Source organism: Heterocephalus glaber, unplaced genomic scaffold (genome assembly GCF_053883595.1).
Source record: "Heterocephalus glaber isolate CG9 unplaced genomic scaffold, H.glaber_assembly_v1.0 deba00001610, whole genome shotgun sequence".
In the NCBI taxonomy this organism is placed as follows: Eukaryota; Metazoa; Chordata; class Mammalia; order Rodentia; family Bathyergidae; genus Heterocephalus; species Heterocephalus glaber.
In genome coordinates, this window is record NW_028258381.1 from 33,775,094 (window position 1) to 33,803,082 (window position 27,989).

Consider the following 27,989-nt stretch of genomic DNA (forward strand, 5'->3'; position numbering starts at 1 on the left):
CTGGCATTATCCTCCTAGGAAGACCTGAGTTGCCCTGAGGAAGCAGTCTTGGTCTCTGCAGCCAGGTGACATTTTTAGCACCTCAAGGTGCTTCACCCAGTACCTCTTTCTCTAGCGAAATTAATCTGTTTCAGAAACTGACACTCTCATCTACAACTGAAAACCTTTGATGATATTTAATGACAAAACCAAGTTTAGCAACTGCTCTTCTGGAGTATATACTTGGTCTCTTGAGACAAGCACATGCCAGGGTTAGGGTTAAGATTAGCTCCAGCTCAGGACCTGGGATTTAGCTCAGTAGTTCTGCTGCTTGCCTCGAAAGTGCAAGGACTGGAGTTCGATCCCTGGCACCAAAAAAAAAAAAAAAAAAGATTTAGCCAACCACCATCATTGGAGGAAAGACAGCCTGTTTAATAAATGGTGTTGGAAAAACTGGATTTCAACCTGCCAAAGATTAAAACTAGACCCATACCTATCACCATGCACTAAACTAAGATCAAAGTGGATTAAAGATCTAAATATTAAGACAGAAACACTAAACTTGCTGGAAGATAAGTTAGGTAGAACTCTTGAAGACATTGGCATAGGAAAAGACTTCATGAATAAAACCTCAGCGGCACGGGAACTAGCAGAAAGAATCAACAACTGGGATCTCATCTTATTAAAAAGCGTCTGCACAGCAAGAGAAACCACCAACAGAGCTAACAGACAACCTACAATGTGGGGAAAAAAGTTTTAGCAGCCGTAACTGAGACAAAGGGCTACTACCTAGAATATATAAAGAACTGAAAAAAATTAGACCCCCCAAATTCAAAGACCCAATTCAAAAATGGGCATCTGAAATGAACAGACATTTCTCAGACAAAGAAGTAAAAGCAGCAAACAAATACATGAAAAAATGTTCAACATCAGTCGTCATTCGAGAGATGTAGATGAAAACAACACTGAGATTCCACCTCACCCCAGAAAGAATGGCTGCTGTCAAGAAATCAACCAATAACAAATGCTGGCGGGGGTGTGGGGAGAAAAGAACCCTTCTCCATTGTTGGTGGGAGTGCAGACTGGGGCAACCACTGTGGAAATCAGTATGGAGATACCTCAAAAAACTAGGACTACAGGTCCCATTTGACCCAGCTATTCCCCTGCTGGGGAGCTTCCCCAAAGAATTAAAAGAATCATACCACAGCAATATATGTGCACCCATGTTTATAGCAGCACAGTTTATAATAGCTAAAGCTTGGAAGCAGCCCAAGTGCCCATCAACTAGAAACTGGATAAAGAAAATGTGGTTTTTTCATAAAATGGAGTACTACTCAGCCATAAAGAACGAAAAACTTGAGTCATTTATAGCTAAATGGATGCATATCGAGGCCATACTCTTAAGTGAAATAAATAGGACACACATGTGTAAATACCGAATAGTTTCACTAGTGTGAGAAACTGATAGTGTAAACAAGGGTTAAAATGATTAAAATGAATAATTGATAATTTGAGATAGGAAAAAAGGTCCAAAGACAAAGGAATGAAGGGAGGGGAAGGGGAAAGGCAAAGAGGGAAAGGAAAAACTATGAGAAAAGAAAAAAAAATGAAAATGAAATCTGTGTAAATAGGGAAGGGCGGAGGGGGTGAAGGGTGCACAGGTAATGGGGAAAAAAATAAGAACCAAGATACAGCATGTACAGGTACAAGCACCCAATGATAAATGTAAATGAAATGTATACCTAAAATGTACCAATAAAAGAACTAAAAAAAAAAAAAAAAAAAGATTAGCTCCAGCTCCTTCCGGCCTGCTTTCTCCCAGGTTCCACAGGTGCGCCCCAAAGGCACAATAGAAACAAAGCGGAGCAGCTCTGGGCCTGCAAGCCACTGGCCCAGCCATGCAGCAGTCTCCCCGAGGCTGCTACCACTTGGCTCTGAGAGCTGCCCTGGATGCTAAGGGGTGTGTGCCAAGATACAGAGACTGTTCCAGACCTGCCAGCCACCACCCAAGTCTGCAGGAGCTGAGATGACTAAGTCCATCGTCCACCTGAAGAATCCATTCCCATCTGCCCTTGTGGCAAGGGCACTGTTTAATTACTTTTCTCGTTGCTGAGACAAAATACCCAACACCTGAAGTTAAAGAAAAAAATGTTTATTTCAGCTCACTGTAGAGGTTTCAGTCCATAGTTGGCTAGCTCCAAAGGAAGCATCAAATAGTCCATGGCAAGCAAGCAGGAGACAGCAAAGCGACAAGCAAGTAAGCAGCAAGAAGCAGAAGCAGGCAGCAGAACCTTCTTTCTGTCCCTTGTAATCCATCCAGGCTACCCGCCCTTTGGATTGGTAGTGCTCACACCCAGAATGGGGTATCCTTAATCACATCCTTAATCCCAGCATCACGTACCCTAAATCCAGTCACCTCGGAGAAGCCCCATCTATGACCACATGAGGCTTTGGGGAAACATGTAGATACTACCCATAACATTGTGGCCCCAGGCTGGGGATTTAGCTCAGTGGTGCTGCTGCCTGCCTTGCAAGTGCAGGGTCCCGAGTTCGATCCCTATACCAAAAAAAATTCTGCCCCTGCCCCTCTAAAGACTCATATACATCCTTTTATGTGAAAGGCATTTAGTCCATCTCTTAAGAGTTGCCATGGATGTGAGGGCAATCTGGCTGCAAACATCTGTCACCTCATTGATCGCCAGGGTTGATTCGGCTGATCTGGCTGGCTAGGCGGGGGTCTCCTTCCTCCCTCACCGCTCCATGTGCGACCCTCCTGAAGTTGTGCACTCTATTGAAGAGGACGACCACCCCCGATAGAGGAGGACCGTTTCCTCCATCAAGGTTATATGAGTAGCTGCGCTCCCCCGCTAGAATCTCCAAACAAGCTCTCTAAGAGTTGCCAAAGCATTGTTGAAAAGTTCAGGTCTAAAGTCTCTGAGATTTAAGGCAAAGTCTTAGCTGCAACCCCCTGTAAAAATGAAAAGAAAGTTAAACACTTCCAACATACAATGGCACAAGTAGATATTTCCATCCAAAAGGTACAAATAGGGAGATAGAAAGGAATGGGACCAAAGCAAGTCCAAAATACAGCAGGGCAAACATTAAGTCATGTAGTTCTATGTGTAGGAATCCAAGGCAGTCTATGGCAAAATGTGAACGCCAAAGGGCTTGGGTGGCTCTGCCCCTATGGCACTGGGTATGGTTGTAGCTCTCACAGCTTCTCTCTCTTGGGCTGGGTCTGCTCACTCTTTGCAGCTTTCCTCAGATGATCCACACTCCTGGCTTCTCCAGCCTTCTGGGGTTTCCACTGTACCTTGGGCTTCACACTCACAGCTTCACACACTGTCCTCTTGGGGGCACACTACCTGGCCTCTCAGGCCTTCTTCTGAAATGTGAGTGGAAGCTTTCCTGACCCCACATCTCTTGGATTCTGCATGTGCCTAAAACCAATGCCATAAGGATGAGGCCAAAGTCCGCTGCCAGCTGGAGCAGTAGCCAGGCTTACTTCTTTCTTGGTTGTAGGGGTCAAGTGCCTGAATTGCTGAGCACTAGGAACAAAATCCTGAGGAAGAACTTCCCTAGGCCTCAGCCTTTCTGGAACATGGTGGTGTGGGGCTTTCTTCTCAAAGCTGTCTTCACCTTTACAACTTTAAGGATGCAAGATTGGAGTCCTGCTGGTCCCCGTGATGTCCTCCAGCCATCTTTTCTATTGTCCTGTTTCTTCTCAGCAACCAAGTTCTCCATCTTTGCTGTCCACAACTTTACCAGAGCTTCCTTTCTGGCCAAACTCACAATGTTTAATCATTCTGCTGGGCTCTTTGCTTTTGATTCTCAGTATAGATCTGGCTAAAAGTCCCCATAGCCAGGCCACAGCCTCAACATTAGATTGCCTTAAATTTCTTCTGGAAGATTAATTAGTCTGCCACACTTAGTCTCAGGCAAAGTCTCTGGACAGGAGCAAAATGCACACAAATTTTCTGCCAAAGCATAGCACACATGGTCTGGAGTCCAATAGCCAACACCATTCTTCCCAACAGAAACCTCCTGAGCCTAGTCTTGCAGCATTTCTATCTGCATTCTTTTTTTGGTTTTTTGTGGGGTTTTTTACTGGGGATTGAACCCAGGACCTTTTGTTTGTGAGGCAGGCCCGGTGCCACTGAGCTAAATCCCCAGCCCCTCTATCAGCAATCTGATCTTCTGACCTCTGACCAGAATCTTCCATCAAGTACAGCATAAAGATTCAAGGGTTGAGGGTGGGGATTTAGCTCAGTGGTTCCGCCACCTGCCTCAAAAACTCAAGGTCCCGAGTTCAATCCCTGGTACCAAAAAAAAAGAAAATAGGACAAAAGATTCAAGGGCTTCTTCTTCAGCTGGCATCACCAAAACTTTCCAAACTCTCCCTGCTAGCCAGTTCCAAAGACTCCTAAACCACATGGCCAGATACAGTCACAGCAATAATCCCACTCTCAGTACCAAATTCTGTCTTAGTTACTTTTCTCATTTCTGAGACAAAATATCTGTCATCCAAAGTTCAAGGAGGAAAGATTTATTTCTGCTTACAGTTTGTAGAGGTTTCAGTCTATAGTAGGCTGGCTCCAAGGCAGGGTGGCATGGCAGAGGGGCACTGATAGGTCTTCCACTACCTCAGCAGCTATTATGTATAGTAGCTGCCCTCTTCCTATGGTGCCTTGCCCCTCCCCTGGGTGATGTCATGCCAAGATGGTTGCTCCCACCAAAGAATAAACCCTTCCTCCCAGCATGCCCCTGGTCCCACCTAGAGAGTAACCTAATACTCGCTCACCCCCTACCACCTAGTGACGTCACCGGCTCCTCCACTCCCTGATCACTACCTCACTCAACCCCACCTCAGCCCCTACAAGCCCCACCCCAGTCTCTATAAAAGACTCTCCCTGCCCCAGCCATATTGCTTTTGTCTCTCCTTTGTTCAGAGACAGCCCGGCAGATCTATTCCCCTAATAAAGGCTTGTTGTGGCCTGGTCTGGTCTTGGTCTTCGGCACTTTTACCTGACATTTCTGGTGCCGTGACTCGGATGGTAGATGGTCCATTAACGGACGATCCCCCGCAGGATGGGGTTGATTGGCCTTTTTGGCCATCTCCATTGGACCAACCCTATCTGCCGTTGCCAGGACCTGCCAGGGCTTTCTACCTTTGCCATTGCTGACACTACACATCCACACCGGTCACCAATCTCTGGGTGAGTAGGCAGTTCAGCCTCCCTCTCGTTGGGTTCTCTGTCTCATTTTCTCTCCCTTTGGGGACTTCTCAGAAATCCAAGCGCTTGGTCAGAGAAACCCCCACGGGCCCTGGGCCCAGGACCGTGCCCCTGAGAGACGTCCCATCGGCCCGGCTCCTCTCGTTCTCTCCCTCTGGGAGACTAACTTGGAGATTGTCAAAGGAGACAAGGACGCTTCTCCCCTTTGTCCCTCTCCCAGGGGGCTGTCTCCTCCTCACCCACCCTAACATGGGAGCCCAACAATCCAAACCCCTTCCCTCAACGCCTCTGGGCTGCCTCCTGGCACAACTTAAACTCCTCGGATTGTTGGGACCAGACTTTAAGCCAAAAAGACTTGTTTTCTATTGTAATCAGATTTGGCCTCAGTATAAGTTAGATAATGGGTTTCAATGGCCTGAAAATGGCACTTTTGATTTTAATATACTACACAATTTACACAACTTCTGTCAGCGCAATGGCAAATGGTCAGAAATCCCCTACATACAAGCCTTTTTCTACCTACGCTCTCGGCCCTCCCTCTGTCAATCCTGTTCTCCTTCTCAAGTACTCCTAGCCCAAGCCTCACAGTCCATCCTTCCCGATTCCACTCTTTCTGATTCTGACTCATTTGATCCAGCTGATCACTCACCACTAACACTTCCCCCACCTTATAAACCCCCAAATTCTTCTTATGCCTCATCCCGTGCTTCTTCTCCTCCGCCATCTTGTACCTCTTCTTTGTCTCCTTCCACCTCACCACATGGCCCTTCTCCTCCGCCATCTTGTGACCCTCCTCCTCGGCCATCTTGTACCTCTCCTTTGTCTCCTTCTTCTCCCCCGCCATCTTGTGACCCTCCTCCGCCATCTTGTGACCCTCCTTTACCTCCTCCTACCCCATCCCCTACACCTCACATCTCCCCACCCCACACCCGTTCTCGCTATCCCACCCTTCCACCTTTAGCCCTGGCCACACAGATGCCCCTCCGAGAGGTAGCCGGGACTGAGGGCATTGTTAGAGTACATGTTCCCTTCTCTTTCTCTGACCTTTCTCAAATTGAAAAACGCCTAGGCTCCTTTTTCTCTGATCCCGATGTTTATATCAAAGAATTTCGCTACCTTACTCAGTCTTATGATATGACCTGGCGAGATATTTATACAATTCTTTCAACTACTCTCTCCCCAGAGGAACGCCAGAGGGTCTGGAGGGCAGCCCAGGCAGCAGCGGATGATTTTCATGCCACAGATCCAACTAAACTAGTGGGTACCCAGGCAGTGCCAGATACTCAACCTGATTGGACTTACCAGGATGGAGACCCAGGCAGAGATCTCCGAGACTTCATGATTGTTTGTCTCGGAGAAGGCTTAAAGAGAATTTCACAAAAGACAGTTAATTTTGATAAAATTAGGGAAATAACTCAGGGACCCCAAGAAAATCCAGCACAGTTTCTTTCTAGGTTGGCTGATGCTCTTCAAAAATATACCAAAATTGATCCCACCTCTCAGGCAGGCACGATTGTTATTAACACCCATTTTATTTCACAGTCTGCCCCTGACATCAGGAGAAAACTAAAAGGGGTTGAGGAGGGCCCCCAGGCCACACAAACTGAGCTCCTCAATGTTGCTTTTAAGGTGTTCAATCACCGTGAGGAACAAGCAAAACAACAAAAAGTGGCCAATTACCAGATGCTGGCAGCAGCCCTACAGGGTAAACCACCGTCCTGCAAAAGGACATTTACTCGTGATGGGCCTCCTGGGGCCTGTTTTAAGTGTAATCAGACTGGACACTGGGCTAGAGAATGTCCCAATCCCAAGCCACCGCCTGGCCCTTGTCCTGACTGCAAGCAGACGGGTCACTGGAGGGTTGACTGTCCCCTTTGCCAAAGAGGTAAGAGGCCATCCCCTCCTCAAACCCAGTCAGCAGGTGTGGAGACGTCTCTGTCAGAGCTCATCGGCCTGGCGACGGAGGATTGACGGTGCCCAGGGTCATCTACAGCCCCCATGGCCATCACTCTCAATGAGCCCAGGGTAACTGTCAGCGTCTCAGGTAGGCCTATTTCACTTTTACTTGATACGGGGGCTACCTATTCAGCCTTACCACAGTACTCAGGTCCTACACATCCCTCCACGGTAACTATTGTGGGAGTTCAGGGAATACACTCAAGCCCACTAAGTACAGCACCCCTAGCTTGTTCTCTGCTGGGCAGTACATTTTCACATAGTTTCTTGGTTATTCCTAGCTGCCCTACCCCCATCTTGGGGAGAGATATTTTAACTAAATTTAGGGCTTCACTCACCCTTCACTCAGCCAATTTAGACCCTACCAGTATTCTGCTGCTCCTGGCTGCCCCCCTGACAGATTCAACTCCCAATCTAACTTCACCTTCTCCTAGGGAGCTTTATATTGACCCCTCAGTCTGGGACACCTCTACCCCTTCTGTGGCTAAACATCACCCTCCCATTCAGATCTCTCTCAAAGATATCACTCAATTTCCAAATGTTCCCCAATACCCTTTAGCATTAAAACATTTAAAAGGATTAAAGTTTGTAATTACCAGTCTACTCAACAAGGGACTTCTCAGACCAACTCACTCCCCCTACAACACTCCTATCCTTCCAGTTTTAAAAACAAATGGTTCCTACAGATTAGTACAAGACTTAAGAGCCATCAATTCTGCCGTACTTCCTTTACACCCTGTTGTTCCCAACCCCTACACATTACTGTCCCATATCCCCTCCTCTTCACGTTATTTCACGGTTCTAGACCTCAAAGATGCCTTTTTCACCATCCCCCTACACCCCAACTCACAAAATCTTTTTGCTTTCACATGGACTGACCCTGATACAGGACACTCTCAACAACTTACTTGGACAGTTCTTCCACAGGGTTTCCGGGATAGTCCACACCTCTTTGGACAGGCCTTGGCTACTGACCTCTTAAAGTTAAACCTGTCTCCCTCTAAGCTGCTCCAATATGTAGATGACTTACTTTTGTGCAGCCCCACCTTCACACTCTCTCAACAACACACGGCCTCATTACTTAATTTCTTATATAAAAAGGGGTACCGAGTCTCTAGGGACAAGGCCCAACTCTCCCAACTCACAGTACAATACCTTGGGGTTAAGATCTCATATCAGCAATGAGAGATCACCTTGGACCATAAACAACTTATTCGGGACCTCCCCATCCCCTCCTCCAAGGCTGAGATCCTGTCTTTCCTGGGGCTCGCAGGCTTTCTCCGCTTATGGATAGCAAACTTCAGTCTACTTGCTAAACCCCTGTATGATGCTTCCAAGGGAGACCCAAATGAACCTATAAATAATACTTCTATCAAGGGACCATTTCTCAGGCTTCAGGCTGCTATCCTCTCTGCCCCAGCACTGGCTCTCCCAGATCTTCAAAAGCCATTCATTCTGTATGTCACTGAACGAACAGGATTGGCTTTGGGAGTTCTGGGACAAAACATAGGATCACACTTTGTTCCAGTTGCCTACCTGTCTAAACAGCTTGATTACACAGTCCGAGGCTGGCCTACATGTTTACGTGCTCTGGCAGCCGCTTCCCTCTTAGCCCAAGAAAGTTCCAAACTTACCTTTGGCCAACCAACGACAGTGAAGTCACCCCACCTCCTACAGGACTTACTCACTCATTATAGCCTCTCACACCTGTCCCCCTCTAGGCTACAGCTCTTCCATACCACTTTTATAGAAAACCCGTCTTTCTCTCTTCAGTCCTGCCCCTCCCTTAACCCAGCCACTCTTCTTCCTGAGCCTGTTCAGACACTCTCCCACTCGTGCACAGAAACAATTGAAAACCTCCTTCCCTCCCTCCCTAATGTCTCCTCAGAGGCTATCTCAGACCCAGAATTCACATGGTTTATTGATGGCAGCTCAATTTCCACCCATGTGCCTGGCCAGAAGGGGGCAGGATATGCAATAGTTTCTTTCACACAGACCATTGAGGCTAACACACTCCCACACAACACTACCTCTCAACAAGCAGAATTAATTGCACTCATCCGAGCTCTTACTCTAGCTCACAACAGGCGAGGCAATATTTATACTGACTCCAAATATGCATACCACATCCTACACTCTCATAACTCCACTTGGAGAGAAAGAGGCTTTATGACCACAAAAGGGACACCCATTATTAATGGATGTCTAATACATGCCCTTCTCCAAGCGGCCACCCTCCCAACACAAGTGGGGGTCATTCATTGTAAAGGACATCAATCATCTTCCTCTCCTATAGCTCAGGGAAACAACAGAGCAGATCAAACTGCCCGCAATATGGCACAACAATGTGTTCCCCAAAGCCAAAACCAGTTGTTAATCATTCCACCCTTAAAACCTAACTACTCTCCTCAGGAAAAGTCCAAACACATGAAAAAGGGTGCTACACTAAGAAATGATTGGCTTCTATATCGGGGACGCCATGTCATACCTGATGACCAAATAATTCCTCTCCTCACTGACATACATAACTCACTCCATATAGGAACCCAACCCCTCCTGCACCTTCTCAGGCCTTTTCTATACCATCCATCCTTAGCGTCACGCACACAGACAATAACACAGGCCTGTCCCATTTGCTCAACCACCAGTCCCCAAGGTGGCTTTCAAACACGCACAAAGACTCACCAGTCCAGGGGACAACTACCAGGAGAAGATTGGCAAATTGATTTCACACATATGCCACCTGTAAAAAAGGTTAAATATCTCCTAACCTTGGTAGATACTTTCACGGGGTGGATAGAGGCCTTTCCCTGCAGGTCAGAAGGAGCAGCTGCTGTAGTTCATGTGCTCCTAACAGAAATCATTCCTCGATTTGGCCTTCCACGTTCCATTCAATCAGACAGTGGACCTGCCTTCATCTCTCAGATCACCCGACAGGTAACAGAGACACTCAATATACAGTGGAAACTACACATCCCATATCGACCTCAATCATCAGGCAAGGTAGAACGAGCCAATGGGTTAATTAAAATTCAGCTAACTAAACTCTCAATAGAGCTCAAACAAAATTGGATTACCCTCCTCCCTTTAGCTCTCATGAGGCTTCGCTCGACACCACGAAAACCATTAAATTTAACCCCCTTTGAGTTGATGTATGGACGACCTCTCTTGTTTTTTAACTTACCAGACCCATCACCAGCACTTGCTGATTATATCCCAACACTTAACTATGCCCGTCGTCTCCTTCAAACTCTGGCTAACCAAACTCTCCCCTTTCCGGGCTCGTCAGGTATTCTACATCCTCCTTCTCTTTCTCCAGGTGACCAGGTATATCTCAAGACCCTGTCCCCAAGACCCCTCCAGCCACATTGGGAGGGACCTTTCACTGTTTCATTAATAACTCCTACTGCGGTAAAACTCCAGGAAAGAGTCCCCTGGTTCCATCTTTCCAGGATAAAAAAGGCTCCTCCAGATTCCCAGATAAAACAGCCTGAACAACAATCTAACACTGCCAGATACTCCTCCATTTTCACAGGACCTACTAAACTCAGATTATTCCGTACTCTCACACAGATTCCAGAGGAAAGTTAACCTCTCTCTCTCATTGACATCTCTAACTTTATCGGCTCAAAATCCAATTGACTTTCCTAGGTAATACGGATGCACATCCTCTTACAGCAGCAGTTTCGGGCCTTCCTTGAGTGTGCTCTGGAAAACGTCGCTTGGTGCTCCCCACAGGACGACATCCCTGAGACAATCCTCCAGTGGGTAACAGACCTCTGGTTACAGGGAGCACTAGCTGATTTTTCATGTTTTGAGATAGAGCTCTTTTCTTTTCTCCTCATTTGCTGTTTGTACACACACCTTCATCTGCCTCAAGACATTCCCCTTTGTTAGGGGACCCATGGGGTATTGTGATTCCATATACACAGGGTCACCTACAGATATCCTCAGCCTTCTCTTATTAATTCTTTCGGGCCTTCTCTTTGGGATTGGGCTCACTGCCACTACCCCAAGAGACTGGAAAACCATAGACAAATGTATTCTGGCAGCAATATACTACCTCATCATTACCCTCATTAGTATTATTGGTTGTCTACAGTAATTTATCAAGGGTGACTAACAGCTGTCATTAGGGCTCCCTCACAAGTTTTTTTTCTCTCACGGTAACCTATTACCTAATTATCACCCTTCCCAGTATTCTTATTTGTCCTCACAAATACACAAAATGTTTCTTCACTCCTCTCTCCTTCCCTTTGACAAGACTCTTCACCATTCCATCATACACTACGGGGCCCACATCACAATTCTCCTAAGTGCCCTCATCTCCATCTTCCTCTTTCCTCTACATGCAGTTTCCATGGCCCCACCCTTACCCGTCAACCCTACACACATATACAATGACCTCCAATTGACTCACTCCTCACTTCCACACTATCTAGATAACATGCTCCAGCTAACCCACTCTCTATTAAATCAATTCAACCCATCTCTAGCCAGTAACTGTTGGCTCTGTATGTCCCTATCCACTGCTTCTTATACAGCCATCCCGGTACCTGCAAAAGTCTGGGCTACAACCAGTCTTACTTACCATCCTCAATATAAGATGGGAAGCCCTTTACAGTTATTTAATAAACAGTCCCTCACCAACTTTCACATCACTGATATGACAAGAAGAACACAAACAGGTCGTGCAGCCCAACTCCTTCAATCTTACATGGCTAACCTGTCTCTATATGAGAGTAAGGAAAAGCCTATACTCGGACCTATAGCTGGTAACATCATCTTGAGCTTTCAGGCCCCACTTTGTTTTCAGCGTAACTTGCCCATGGGCTCCATGTTGGGACACCTTCCCTCTTGGAAGTGTAATTACACATTACAATTACAGGCCCCATCAGGTCATACTAACTACAAGGTCACCCAAAATGCCCCCTTTGTTCAGCCTGTCTGCTTCACTGGGGCTCCAAAAATTATGACACAGGGTCTTCTCAACAAAGATTCTGGGTTTTGCAATGGTCGACATATGCCCTGCATGACTATACATCCCTGGACTCCTTGCAACACAGCCCCCTCAGTCTCAGAATGCCTCCTTATTCCAACATTTAACCATTCTCCAGAATGGCTTCTGGTAGATACCAGGAGATTCTTCCTCCAATGGGAAAATAAGACCAACAATGCCCAACAAATCTCACGCCAAAGACCTTTTCAACCCTTAACAGGTGCTGTGCTGGCAGGAACACTAGGAATATGGGAAATGGAGAATAACAAACTCACACATCTTTTCGACATACACAACCAATTCTGTTTACCCAGTCAAGGGATCTTCTTCCTTTGTGGAACTTCGGCCCACCTGTGCCTGCCAACTAACTGGACAGGGACTTGCACTCTAGTTTACCTCAGCCCTAACATTGATATAGCCCCCAACAATCAAACTTTATCAGTGCCAACAAAAACACAGGTCAGACACAAACGAGCTGTCCAATTAATACCCTTACTTGTAGGACTAGGCATCACTGCTGCTTTAGGGACAGGAGTAGGGGGCCTAGCTACCTCACTAACTCAATTCCAAACTCTCTCTAAAGAGCTAAGTGACAGCCTTAAAGAAATAGCTAGATCAATCACAACTTTACAGAACCAACTAGATTCCTTAGCGGCTGTCACTCTCCAAAATAGGAGGGGACTAGATCTCCTTACAGCAGAGAAGGGTGGTATAATGTCTTTTCCTAGGAGAGGAATGTTGTTTTTATACAAATCAATCGGGTTTAGTACGAGATGCAGCAAAAAGGCTCACTGAAAGGGCCTCAAACATTGATCAACGCATGAACAATTGGGTAAATGAAAATCTCTTTTCCCTAAGTAGTTGGCTGCCCTGGCTCCTTCCTCTGATAGGACCATTGGTCACCATCTGCCTTATCTTACTCTTCGGACCCTGTCTGGTTCGCTGTTTTCAAAATTTCTTGCAGGAACGAATGAGGGCATTCACCAACCAGACAGTCACGGAATTCATCATGGCAGGGTACCAGCCAGTACGACAAATAGAAGAGGTCCCCACTTGCCATAGGCCTCATCAGATCCAGGTCTAGCCCCAATCTTCGCCCCTGGTCAGCAGGAAGCAGCTCCAGAAGAAGAGACCTTCGCCCAACTGTCATAAAACAAAAGCCTGGAATGATAGGTCTTCCACTACCTCAGCAGCTATTATGTATAGTAGCTGCCCTCTTCCTATGGTGCCTTGCCCCTCCCCTGGGTGATGTCATGCCAAGATGGTTGCTCCCACCAAAGAATAAACCCTTCCTCCCAGCATGCCCCTGGTCCCACCTAGAGAGTAACCTAATACTCGCTCACCCCCTATCACCTAGTGATGTCACCGGCTCCTCCACTCCCTGATCACTACCTCACTCAACCCCACCTCAGCCCCTACAAGCCCCACCCCAGTCTCTATAAAAGACTCTCCCTGCCCCAGCCATATTGCTTTTGTCTCTCCTTTGTTCAGAGACAGCCCGGCAGATCTATTCCCCTAATAAAGGCTTGTTGTGGCCTGGTCTGGTCTTGGTCTTCGGCACTTTTACCTGACAGGCACCACAGAAGAGAAATAGTCCGCAGCAAGCAAGCAGCAGGCAGCAGCAGCAGGAGGCAGAAGCTTCTTTCTGTCCCTTATATTCCATCCAGGCTACCTACCCTTTGGGCAGGTAGCACTCACAACCAGGGTGGGGCAGCCTTCATCCCAGCATTGCATCCTTAATCCCAGTATCATACACTTTAAATACAATCACCTCAGAAAAGCCCCACCTATGACCACGTGAGGCTTTAGGGGCACATTTAGATATAAGCCATACATAACAGGCACAGCCCATGACAGGCACTCAGCCCATCAGCTCAGTCTCCCAGCCAACCTTGCGGTATGGCACATAGCTGGGACTCAGCCAGTCAGGTGCACCAACAGGACTGGGCTGGGTGTTGTTCATGCACAGAAGTTCGGCTGCTTTCTGTCTTGAGTTCTGGGGAGTTGTGCTATCCTGTCATTAAGTGGCAAGTCTAAATGGCAGCAAACTCAGAGAATGTCCAGTTATATATGGCCTGTACCACACAGTCCATGCTAGAACACAAAGTCACTTCCGTAGTGCACTTGCCAAAAGTACATAACCGCGGGCCGGGGATTTGGCTCAGTGGTTTCATCGCCTGCTGCGCAAGCACAAGGACCAGAGTTCGATCCCTGGTACCAAAAAAAAAAAGTATATAACCTCAATCTAAGCATGGAAACATTGGACAAACCCAAAATAACTGAGAAATATCTTCTAGTAGGAAGCTCCTTAAAGGCCAGGAAATTGTGAGGAACCAGACAGGAGGAGCCTAAGGAGACCCTCAACTCAGTACAGTTCAGGATCCTGGAGTGACCTGCACCCAGAAAAGGACATGAGGGGGAAATGCTGAAGTCTGAATAAAGATTCTAATAATTTAGTACATGGATCTGTGCCAGAATTAAATTCCTTGTTTTGGTATTTGTGGCTTCCTTATGTAAGATGCTAATATTAGAAGAAACTGAGCAAAAAGTAGATGGGAACACTCTGTACTACTTTGAAACTTAAAAAAAAAAGTCAAAAGATATATGTGTACTGGTGGGCTAGGGAAAATAAAAGATTCATCCCTCCCCCCAGGAATGGTAAGGAAGAAAGGGACATTCAGCTCTGGGCTGGCCTTGTATCTCAGAAAGGGCAAGCTGGTGTGACCGGGGCAGATGTGCTTTGGTGGAATCAACTCCAAGAGCATCTCCGCCAGCTGTACAAGAACAATGCCCTGGGGCCAAGGATTTAGCTCAGTGGCATCGCAGCTGCCTTGCAAGCACAAGGTCGTGAGTTTGATCCCTGGTACCAAAAAAAAGAACAATTCCCTGAACAGAAAGGAACAGGTTTGGTGAGTTGGAGGAACCTCAAGAAGGCCAGTGCCGGGCCCGGGGCCAGGGATTTAGCTCAGTGGTTTTGCCACCTGCTGTGCAAGCGCAAGGACCCGAGTTCCATCCCCAGTACCGAAAAAAAAAACAAAAAACAAAAGGCCAGTGTCATGGAGCCTCCAGATGGACAGGAGGTCAGTTAGTTCGGGTCAGGTTGGAGCAGATACACTAACCTCCTACCTCTGTTTGTTACCCTCTTATTCTTTTAGGTTTTTTCCAAGAACCACATTAAATAATACATAGTACTTAAGTTTCTGTCTTTCCTCCCATCCACCACCCATCTTCGGCCCACCACAGGACATGAGGGTCCCATCATTTCCTTGGCCTCGCCCCTGTTTACGCTCAATAGCTGGGCCTTTACCTTCTACATTGTCCAGGTTACTGTTTACAGTTAGAACAGACTGAAAATATTTATTCCAAGGGCCGGGGATTTAGCTCAGTGGTTTTGCCGCCTGCTACGCAAGTGCAAGGACCCTACTTTGATCCCCGGTACCAAAAAGAAAACATGCTAGAAAATATTTATTCTTGTGTGATTTGCCTTTGAATCCAAAGGCTTAAAGTCAACCAGCAGTATTTTCTGATCACATGTTTTACAATGGTACCTTGGTTCATGAACTTAATTCTTTCCATGATGCTGGTCTCAGAATTTATTCCACGAATTAAGTTTGTAAACCAAGGTACCGCCATATCTGTTCAACAGCTTAGTGGGATAGTGTTCTCTCTCATTAAGCCCAGTGTCCTTAAAGAAAAAGACGATTCTCCATGAATTGCTCAAAATAATGCCATAGTTTTATTTGTTTCATATTTGGACCAAGATGTTGGCATACAGCTTTTTATCTTTTGCATTTATAATCACCTTTGTGTGGATGGAACTCCAGACTTCACACATGTTGAGCAAGTGTTCTACCACCGAGCTACACTCTAAGCCTGCTTTTCTTTTTTCTTTCTTTCTTTCTTTTTTTTCTTAGATGAAAGAACAATGTGCCTTCTCCATATCCTCATACTTACCTGGCTTGTCATGATAAATATCATCCAGAACACTGTGCCTTTTTTTCCTCTGAAGTCTCTTACAAAGCTCTCCGGCCTCATTGGCCTCAAGGCCCGCAGTCCAGCCGTCATCTCAAGACTTCCGGCCTTCTGAATCAGTCCACTGCTGCACTGATCTGATGCATTCCTTGTTCATGACTTCCTTCTTCCTTTGTTGAGTTACATTCCTAGCACATCTTCAGGAGGGGGGTGTCTTAGATGCTTTCAGTTTTTGCCTCATAATGGGGCAAACATTTCTACATCCAAAATTATCCCTCAAAGTTTCAAAGGCACGGCTCTATGCTCTTGTTCTTCATAGTCTGATGGTGGTGCCTGTTAGATTCTGGATGCCTTCAGAATCTTGTCTCTGTCCTTGATACTCTGAAATGTCACAAAGTGAGTCTAGATGGGTCTTTTGTCATTCCCTGCTCTGTACCTGATTGGACCTTTCACCTTCCATAGACTGGAGAGTGCGATTGGCCAGCAGCCATCTTGAAGAGGGGCCAGTTGAGTTTGGAACTCAGAACACCTGCCAGCCAGCTCTATCTAGTGGCTCCCACCACTGAGTTCAAGTCTGCAGGAGGTCAGGGAGTGAAGTTCAAGCCAGCAGCAGGCACATGGACTGTTACAGGCTCAAAATATCCAGTTCCAGCCTCATAGCCAGACACCAACCTGAATTTCAGTAAAAGTAAAGGTGCAGGCCAGTTGGGATTATCCACCACCCCGTTGTGAAGCTACGGCTGGCTTGCTGGGACTAAACATTTCGGCTCTGGACTCTGTTTACCCATGTTATCTGCAGGTGACAGCAGAGACATACCTTGAATTGGACTTTTTCTTTTTTCTTTCTTTTTTCCTCTTTTCTGGCTCTTGTTCTTATTTTGTTTTTTCTTGATAGTTTGAGCAAAGTTTCTCATTTTTTTGTGGTTGTTATTCTGTTCTGTTCTTGTTTTTGTTTCTTCTTTTCTCTTTCCCCTCGTCTTCTTCATCAGTTTCTCAAAGTTTGTACAATCTTCCTTTGTCATCCACCCTTGCTTCTAACCTCTTCCTCTTGGTCTATTTCTCTGTTTTCCCCCAACCCCCTCCCCCTTTTTTTATTCATAAGTTTGTTGGTACATTTTAGGTATACAATATAATGACATTCATCATTGGGAGTTTGTACCTTTACATGATGTATCTTGGTTCTTATTTTTTCCCCATTCCGCTGCCCTCCCTTTAACCCCTCCACCCTCTTTCTTTACAAAGACTTTGTTTCTGTTTTTTCCTTTTCTCATGTTTATTTCTTCCCCCTACCCCTCCCACTTCCCCTTCCCCTTTGGACCTTTTCTTCCTATTTCACATTATCTATTATACCTTTTAGTCCTTATTTACACTTTCAGTTTATCGCACCAGAGGAACAATTTGGTATTTACACATGTGTGTCCTATTTATTTCACTTAAAAGAGTATGGCCTCAGGCCAGGGATTTAGCTCAGTGGTTTCAGCGCCTGCTTTGCAAGTGCAAGGTCCGGAGTTCAATCCCTGATACCAAAAAAAAAAAGTGATTAAAAAACCACATTTTCTTTATCCAGTATCCAATTGATGGGCAATTGGACTTTTTCCAAGTTTTAGCTATTACAAACTGTGCTGCTATAAACATGAGTCCGCATATATTGCTGTGGTATGATTCTTTTAATTCTTTTGGGAAGATACCCAGCAGGGGAATAGCTGGGTCAAATGGAACCTCTAGCCCTAGTTCTTTGAGGTACCTCCATACTGATTTCCACAGTGGTTACACCAGCCTGCATTCCCACCAGCAATGAAGAAGGGTTCCATTCTACCTAACACCCCCGCCAGCATTTGTTATTGGTTGATTTCTTGATAGCAGCCATTCTTTCTGGAGTGAGGTGGAATCTCAGGATTGTTTTCATTTGCATCTCTCGAATGACCAGTGATGTTGAACATTTTTTCATGTTTATTTGCTGCTTTTACTTCTTTGCCTGAGAAATGTCTCTTCATTTCAGATGCCCATTTTTGGATTGGGTCTTTAAATTTGGGAGGTCTGATTTATTTTTTAAAGTTCTTTATATATTTTAAATAGTAGATCTTTGTCTGAGGAACAGCTGGTAAAAATTTTTTCCCACATTGCGGGTTGTCTCTTCATGCTCTTGGTGGTTTCTCTTGCTGTGCAGCTTTTTAATAAGATGAGATCCCAGTTGTTGATTCTTTGTGCTAGTTCACAACCGACTGAGGTTTTGTTCATGAAATCTTCCTACACCAATGTCTTCAAGAATTCTACCTAACCTCTTTTCCAGCCAGTTTAGTGTTTCTATTTTAATATTTAAACTTCGATCCATTTCGATTTTAGTTTATTGCATGGTGAGAGATATAGGTCTAGTTGTAATCTTTGGCAAGTTGAAATCCAGTTTTTCCAACACCATTTATTAAAGAAGCTATCTTTCCTCCAGTGAGGGTGTTTGGGTCCTTTGTCAAAGATGAGGCAACTGAGTATGTCTGGAGTTGTTTCTGCATCTTCTAATCTGATAAAAACCCTACAGAAAATAGGAATCGATGGATGGTCTGTATCTCAACCTGATAAAAGCCATCTATGACAAACCAACAGCCAGTATCAAAAACTAGAATCCTTCACACTAAAATCAGGAACAGGACAAGGGTGTCCACAGTCTCCACTCCTGTTCAATATAGCTCTGGAGGCCAGGGATTTAGCTCAGTGGTTTTGCCGCCTGCTGTGCAAACACAAGCTCAAGGACCCGAGTTCATCCCCAGTACCAAAAACAAACAAACAAACAAAATATAGTTCTGGAAACATTAGTCACAGCAATTAGACAAGAGAAAGAAATAAAAGGAATAAAGATAGGAAATGAAGTTTAATTGTCATTATTTAAAGATGACATAATACTTTATATAGAAGACTGCAAGAACTCTACTAAAAGTTTTCTAGACTATAACCAAATTCAGTAAAGTAGAGGGATACAAGGTCAACACACAAAAATCAATAGCCTTGGGCCGGGGATTTAGCTCAGTGGTTCCGCTGCCTGACTTGCATGCTCAAGGTCCTGAGATGATCCCTGGTACCAAAAAAAAAATAGCCTGCCTGTACACAAACAACAGACTCACTGAGAGAGGAGCTGGAGAAATAACTCCTTTCACAATGGCATCCAAAAAAATGAAATACCTAAGAATCAACCTAATGAAAGCAATCAAAGACCTCTACTCTGAAAACTACAGCACTCTGAAAAAAGAGATTGAAGACGATATCAGAAAATGGAAAGACATCCCTTGCTCCTGGGTAGGAAGAACCAATATAGTGAAAATGCCCATACTTCCAAAACTGCTCTATAGATTCAATGCAATCCCAATTGAAATTCCAACAGCATACTTCACAGAGCTTGAGAAAACAATCCAAAAATTCATTTGGAACAAGAAAAGACCTAGATTAGCAAAAGCAATTCTAGGCAACAAAGACAAGGTAGGGGGTATAACAATCCCCAACTTGAAACTACACTACAAAGCTACTGTGATAACATCAGCATGGTACTGGCAAAGAAACAGACCCAAGGATCAGTGGAACAGATTAGAAGATCTTTGTTTTTGTTTTGTTTTTGGTACCGGGGATCAAACCCAGGACCTTGCGCTTTTGAGGCAGTTGGCAGAACCACTGAGCTAAATCCCTGGCCCCTAAAGGATCTTTTTAAGATCTTCTACCTTTTAAGTCTTCATAAAATTGCCATACATGGCTTATTGCATACAATTTTCTGGTTCGTTTTAGATTTTGTTATATAACCACAAATCTAGTTCAAAGGGTTAAAGGTGGCAAATTAATAGTTACCATAGTTTGTTATTTTCTAGGCTGTTTCATACTATTGTTATTGCTGATTGTACTACTTTAGCCAAGGTGACATAATTGTGCCAATCAGTTGTTCTTCCTGCTTTACCAAGATTGAGATTGCTTAAGGGACTTTAAAAAAAAACTATAAGCCAGTGCCAAGGAACCTGTGGCTGGGCCAAGTAGACAGAAACTTCTCATCTCAATAAACTGAAGAAGTAGGAGCATGCAACAGACTCAAAATCCAAAAGCCAGCTACACCTGGAGACACTTCTGAGAAGTAGTCAATTCCTAAGGGTTCTGAATACTGGCAATAAAGCTGTTCACCATAAGCAATTTACAAGCATCAACCCAGGAATTAAACTTTAAAAAATAGAAAATGAAAAAACACTTAAACAAGATGTAAACCCGCCCCCCCCCCCCGACTTTCAACTCACTAAAGGCAAACCTAGGGGACAATGAGGTGGAACAGTCCAAAAGTCACCCACCTGGACTCTCTGAAGTGGTAACAGTGGAAGTAACAAAGCAGATGAATGGGCTCTAGAAAAAAATCAAATCAGAAATGATTTCTCAGATAACTACAGAGACGGTGACCAGAATGAAAGACATGCTTAGTGACTGTAGAGCAGATACAGATAAAAAATAGAGCAGCTAAGAAACATGATGGAAACCATGAATGCCCAGCGTAGGAAGAAATAGAATCCATAAAACAGATTCAGGAGATAAAACAGATATCCAGGAGATTTAAAACACCATTGACAGGGCTGGGGATTTAGCTCAGTGGTTTTGCCACCTGCTACGCAAGAGCGAGGACCTGAGTTCGATCCCCGGTACCAAAAAAAACCCACACCATTGACACTATATGCAGCAGAATGAGCCAATGTGAGGACAGAATATCAGATGTAGAAGACAAGATTATGGTTAGCGATTGTGAAAAGAAAAATTTCTTAAATCAACTTTATTGAGATTTAATTTTTATACAGTGAAATGATTCTATTTTAAGTGTATATTTTGATGAGTTTGTATAAGTATATGCAATTATGTAGTCATCACTGCAGTCAAGTCACCAAGGCATGATGGTACACGCATGTAATCCCAGCACTGTGGGAGGCTGAGGCAGAAAGGTCACAAATTTGAGCCCGTCCTGTGCAACTTTCCAAGACTCTGTCCCAAATTTTATTTTTTTGTACCAGGGATTGAACTTGGGTCCTTGCACTTGCAAGGCAGGCGGCGGAACCACTGAGCTAAATCCCCAGCCCTCTGTCTCACAATTTTTAAAAAAATAAAAATAAAAAGGTCTGGAGATGGAGCTCAGTGCACAGGCTCTGTGTTTAACCCCCAGTACTGCCGTAGGTAGGTGGGTGGCTGGCTGGCTGGCTGGCTGGCTGGATGGATGGATGGATGGATAGATAGATAGATAGATAGATAGATAGATAGATAGATAGATCATAGACAGACAGATAGAAAGATGTTTCCATTATACCCATGGTTTTCTTCGTTCCTCCTTACCTCAACCTCAGCTCTGAGCAGACCATAGGTCTGCTTTCTATGGCTACAGAGTTGTCCTGTTTGTGACAGGGACTCGCTATATAACTCAGGCTGACTTTGAACTCATTATAGCCCAAGTCAGTCTCAAACTCTCAAAGATCCTTGCCTCAGCCTGCCAAGGCATATGCAGCCACACCCAGCTGAGTTTTCCTTGTTAGAGTGTTGTGTAAGTGAAATTGTGCAGCATAATCTTTTGTATCTTCTGAGACTTAGCCCTGTTGCTACAACATTGATGGGTGGCATATGTTGTGTGGTTAACCACAATTTTTTGTCTCCTCACCAGTTGAGGGACATTTGGGTTTTCTAGTTCCGTTTTGAGTAATACCGCAATATGTGTTCAGATACAGATCTTTGTGTGGACCTGTGTTTTCATTTCACTTGATAGTACCATATCTGGGAGTGGAATTGCTGGATTTCATAGTGTGTGTTTAACCATGTAATAAACTGCTGCTCTGTTCATCATTTGGCATTCCCACGAGCAACATATGCAAGAGTTCCAGTTGCTCTGAATCATGCCCATCACTTGATATGGCAAGATTTTAAAGTTTTAGCCATTCTAATGGATGTGTAGTGGGATTTCCATGTGATTTTAATTTCTATTTCCCTCATGACCAATGATGTTGAGTACCTTTATGTGCAAATCACTTATTCCTGCATCTTTAGAGAAATGTCTATTCAGACATTTGGCTCAAATTCAAGGTGTGTTGTCTTCTTATGAAGTTGGGAGAGTTCTTTGTGAGATGCTGTTTGGTTTTCAGTGGGTTATGCCCAATAGACTCATTGGAAGTTGACAGTATTATAAGTTGGATATGCATATAACACCCCTTGCGTCCCAAGCACCTTACCTCAGCTACACAGCACCTTGCAGGGTGTCCCTGGTACCCTCATGATTGGCTGGCTGCCTAGGAGCTATGGCTTGCTGCTGCTCCTCAACTTCAGGAGAGAGTGTCTCACCTCATCACTAGCTCAAGAAAGGACCAAAATTGAAAATCTGGTATACAGTTTTTACAGAATACTCTTCCTTGTTTGTTCACGACAGGATCTTGCTGTGTAGCCCAGGCTGGCCTCAATGATCCTCCTGCCTCAGCCTTCCTAGTGCTAGGATTACAGATGTGCACCACTACACCTGGCTTGTCTCCCAGCCTGTATATTCATTTTCTTTTTTCTTTTTTTTTCATTTTATTTTATTATTTTTTTGTGTGGTACTGGGGATCAAACTTGGGACCTTGCACTTGCGAGGCAGGAGACAGAACCACTGAGCTAAATCCCCAGGCCCTGTATTCATTTTCTTAATGATGCTTTTTGAAAATAATTTTTAAAATTTTGATGAAGTCTAATTTGTCAGTTTTTTGTGACCCAGGCCCATTATGTGCTTATTTTTCAAAAACTTTTAAAAATGATTATTACTTCTACATGGCATCTTATTTTTATTTTAAGGTATTATATTTCCTCAAATCTTCCAGAGGATTCCAATTAGAACATTTTCAAATCTCTCTCTTTTGGTGTGTGTATGTGGTACTGGGAATCAAACTCAGAGGCACTCTGCCACTGAGCTACATCCCTAGCCTCCTTTTATTTTATTTCGAGACAGAGTCTTGCTAAATTCCCCAGGCTGGGCTTGAACTCACAGTCCTCCTATCTCAGCCTCCCCAAGTGCTGGGATTACAGGCGTGCGTCACCATGTGCACCTCAAAGCTCTCCCTTGTTTTCTGATCACCATGATTTTGGAAGTAGTCACCCGACCTGTTTGGTTCTTGGTTCTTTTTCCTACTGGGAGCTCTCTGGGGTCTCCTACTTACCAACTGCTTACCTACTTACCTTGCTTCACTATTCCAGGTGACTCTTGTCCCTGACAGGCCTCCTGAGTAGAGCTCAAACACAAAGCAGAGTCTCTAGGTGTCCAGCTGGAAAGGAAGGGGACACTGGGAGGCACCCCAGGGAGCAGGCAGAGGAAGGAACTATGCCAGAGGCTCCGCCTACTCAGAAATTCTCCCACGTAGGTTGTCCTGTGTATTTTTTCTGGAAAAGAGGATTTCATCCCTTTGGCGGGGGGAGTTTCAACTGCTGGTTATGCTAACATGGAAGAAGCAGTTGCCCCACCAGGAGTGTGGCTTAATCCCTGTGGAGCCAGGCCTGCCCCAGCCTCACACCTCTGGGAAGAGGCGCCTGCTTTGCCCCCGGGTGCCTATTTTGAGATTTGGTGCTATGCACCTCCCTTCACTCCACCAACCCACACATTCCACAGCTCTTTGCCTTTTCCAAAGGTGTAAGCTTTGGTCTACTGTGCCTTCTCTCCCTCTGCCCAGCTTTCTGTGCTTCTCCAGTCTTTGTTGACAAGCTTGGGACGGGAATGGGACACAAGTCAAAGCTCAGGGAACACCTGCCTAAGCCTGTTTTTCCTCTGGTGCTGAGCTCTGACCTCTGTCTATGTCTGGGGAAGAGCATCCTCATGCCATTTGGTAGAAAAGCAGATTCTAACACAGTGACTGTGGTGTCCACTTGTATACTTGTCTGTGTTCACAGAAGAATGACAGGGTGGACATAAAAATGCTTCCAGAAGTCACCTCTGGGTGATGGGATCAGAGTGGCCTGTGTTTGTTTAGTTGTTGTTGTCTGGGTTTTTTGTTTGTTTTGAGACAGGGTCTTGCTATGTAGTTCAGGCTGGCCTTGAACTCACTATGTAGTTCACACTGACCCTGAACTCGAAGTGTTCCTCCTACTTCACCCTCTAGAGTGCTAGGATTACAGGTGTCCCAACCCTGTGTTTGTTTAGTGTTTACAGTGTGTGCTTGTTTTCTGACAGCTTTAGTGTGTGTGGCAGTTTGCATAGCAGCTAAAGCCCCAGACTGTGTATCAGCAGCTCTGGACGTGTGAGCCTTGGATCTGCACCTGCCAGAGTGCACATAGCGGTTCATGTCACCTCCTCCGCCTGTCCTGAGTATTTAGTGAGATGGCATTTGCAAAGACTAGAGAAATTCAAGTACCACAATGGGAAGTGCCCAGAAAATGAGGGCTGCCAGGATCCTATTTGGTAGTGGTTTTCTTTGTGGTACTGAGGATTGAACTGAGGGGTTCACACAGAGCTACATGCCCAACCCCATTTTTTTAAAATTTGGAAACAGTGTTTCATTACTATCTTGCCCAGGCTGGTCTCCAACTTGCAGTCTTCCTGCTTCAGCTTCCCAGAGTGCTGGGATTCCAGGAATGCGTCACCACACCAGATTCCTATTTGTTTTAGATAAGATTAAAATCCAAAACCAAAACATGAACACTAGATCAAGCTTTGAACAAACATCTTTTGGGGTTCCTTCCAGGGTGGATTAGCTGCCCAAAGTTCTCCCTAATGACTGAACCAATGAGTTCCTGTGGCTAAGACAGTTTAATTATGAGGAAAATGTTTACCAAACTCTTGCTTACTTTGATTTGAGCAAAAGAAGTCTCAAATACTCTTGATTTTGGTGAAGATTTGGATGAAGCCACAGAATACATACACAATTGTTGATATCTTGTCCAGATGCACACTGGACTGCTCTTCCATGACATCCGTGACAGTACTGGGCTGTTGGAAAAACTTATTTTTCAAAGTATGGGACAAGAATAATATCCTTCCCTAATTTGGAAATATACTGAGGATCGAAACAGGGAAAGGGATTCCAGGACCACAAATTAGCCATTCTCTAAAGCTGGTGACCTCTGAAGAGGTAAAGGGAATGGATTGGCTGCTCCTGAGCTGGTCCTTGTTTTGGGTCTCTTGTGACAACAGCTACAGAAAAACAACTCACTGTTTGGAAATAAGATTGCTTCAGAACTCAAAAGAATGTCATAACTGATGTGAAATCCAACTTAGGTTCAGGTTTTCCATTATCTTTGTGCTTTAACATGTGCACAGTGGGGCTATAATTCATGTCTTGCTGCCTGGCAGCTCTGAACCACCAGTGGTACATGCGTAACTCTCCCATTGGGTGGCATGGGACAGTCATGCATGTACTACTGTTGGGCCAGATGTCAGGAACATGTTAAAACATCTTCCTGGAGGAAAAGTTTCTTACTATGACTTTCGATTGCTTCAGTGTTTAAAAGCAGACATTTAGACTCAGCCAGCCCACATAATAAATTTATAGATAGCAGAGGGCTTGATTAACAAACAGCTGGTCGACCAAAATAAGCCTGTGGACACACACAGCAGACATTTTTTGAGAGCCAGAAGCTGGTACCACGATGAATAAATAAATGAATGCAATATTATTTATTAATCCCAGTGTTTAAGGAGTCTTACCACAAGCCATCATGGTGGGGTACACCTGTAATCCCAGCTATAGAGGACCCTGAGGAGGATCAAAAGTTCATTTTAGACCTTAAAATACTAAAAAGGCTAGGAGAGGGTATGGCTTAGCACCCCCTCGGTTCAATTTTCAATACTGCCGAGTCTTCCATTAAAAAAGGACCCAAGGGGCTGGGGATTTAGCTCAGTGGTTTCAGTGCCTGCTGCGCAAGCGCAAGGAACCGAGTTCCATCCCCGGTACCAAAAGAAAAGAAAAAAAAAAGGACACAAGGGCTGGGGATTTTGCTCAGTGGTTCTGGCGCTTGCCTCATAAGCTCAAGGTCCTGAGTTCGATCCCTGGTACCCCCAAAAAAAAGGACCCAAACATTGACACAGATGACCTGGACTCTCCAGGCAATGATGCTGAGTGAGAAAAGCCCATCTCAGAAGGGCTCATACTGTCTGCTCCATTTATTTAATATTAAAAATCACAATGCTTTAGAAATGTATGCCAGATGAGTGCGTGGGTTAAGGATAAGGGGTGAAAAGTGGGAGGTAAGGGGTGTCTTTAGTTGCGTTGTTATGTCTGCCCTGGTGTCCTGAATGGATTAAAAACATCTACCTTTCACTGGGCAGTTTGACTTTGGGGAAGAACCAGAAGCCACACGATGCCAGATGCAGTGAATAAAGTGGATGAGTACAATGTTTTTATGAGCCTCCCTTTCCATCGGGTAGCCCTCAGCAGCAGTCTTCACTGCATGTTTTATCATATGTCATAAAGACACAAAAGAGGACTTCCAGAACTGCTTCAGAAAACGGCAGGAACAATGGAATAAGTGCATCCAAACCAAGGGAGAGTATTTTGAGGAAGATTAATGGCATTGTGTCTTTTACTGTAATAATTTTTTATTTAAACACATATCATATGTTTTGCACATGAGAAACAAGATCCATAAAACTGAACACATAAAAAGATTAGGGAAATCTGAATAAAATGGAAGGCAGAATCAATGTTCATATCTTGGCTTGATATACTATTTTAGCAAAATATTGCCATTGGGGGAACGGTACAGTATATTATTTCTTTTAAGTGTATGTGAATCTGCACTTATTTCACCAATGTACATTGATATGTCTTTTTTTAAATTTATATATTAATTGTACATTTTAGGTATACAATACATTTAGATTTATCATTGGGTGCTTGTACCTGTACATGGTGTATCTTAGTTATTTTTTCCCCCATTACCTGTGCACCCTTCACCCCCTCCACCCTTCCCTACTTACACAGACTTTGATTCCATTTTTTTTCTTTCTCATAATTTTTCCTTTCCTTTCTTCCTTTCCCCCTTCCCCTCCTGCCACTCCTCCACCTTTGGACCTTTTCCTATTTCAAATTATCAATTATTTGTTTTAATCATTTTCATCCTTATTTACACTTTCAGTTTCTCACACTAGAGAAACTATTCGGTATTTACACATGTGTGTCCTATTTATTTCACTTAAGAGTATGGCCTTGATATGCATCCATTTAGCTATAAATGACTCTAGTTTCTGGCTCTTTATGGCTGAGTAGTACTCTATTTTATAAAAAAACCCACATCTTCTTTATCCAGTCTCCAGTTGATGGGCACTTGGGCTGTTTCCAAACCTTAGCTATTACAAACTGTGCCGCTATAAACATAGGTGCACATATATGGCTGTGGTATGATTCTTTTAATTCTTTTGGGAAGATACCCAGTAGGGGAATAGCTGGGTCAAATGGGACCTCTAGTCCTAGTTCTTTTTTTTTGGTACCAGGGATGGAACTCAGGTCCTTGCATTTACGAGGCAGGCACCGGAACCACTGAGCTAAATCCCCGGCCCCTAGTCCTAGTTCTTTGAGGTATCTCCATACGGATTTCCACAGTGGTTGCACCAGTCTGCACTCCCACCAGCAATGGAGAAGGGTTCCTTTCTCCCCACAACCCTGCCAGCATTTGTTATTGGTTGATTTCTTGATAGTAGCCATTCTTTGTGGGGTGAGGTGGAATCTCAGTGTTGTTTTCAGTACCAAAAAAAAAAGAAAAAAAAAAGAATACATAATAGCATAGAATACAAGATGCAAATATCCAATAAAGAAGGATTTTGGGGGAGGACTGGGGATTTAACCCACGACCACTGCATTTAGCTATATCTCCAGCCCCTTTTTATTTTTTATTTTGAGACAGTGTCTGAG

At 44.6% G+C, this 27,989-nt stretch overlaps 1 protein-coding gene across 1 annotated transcript in view; it reads left to right on the top strand.

Annotated features, from left to right (window-relative positions):
- The window catches only part of Dnaaf5 (dynein axonemal assembly factor 5), an 81,519-nt gene extending 53,663 nt beyond the window's left edge, over window positions 1–27,856 (top strand). The window contains exons 14-15 of the transcript XR_015445280.1: window positions 7,128–7,257; window positions 10,821–27,856. The gene's annotated coding sequence lies outside the window, so the exon portion shown is untranslated. The remainder of the gene's footprint in view (window positions 1–7,127; window positions 7,258–10,820) is intronic.
- The last annotated feature ends 133 nt before the right edge of the window (window positions 27,857–27,989 follow it).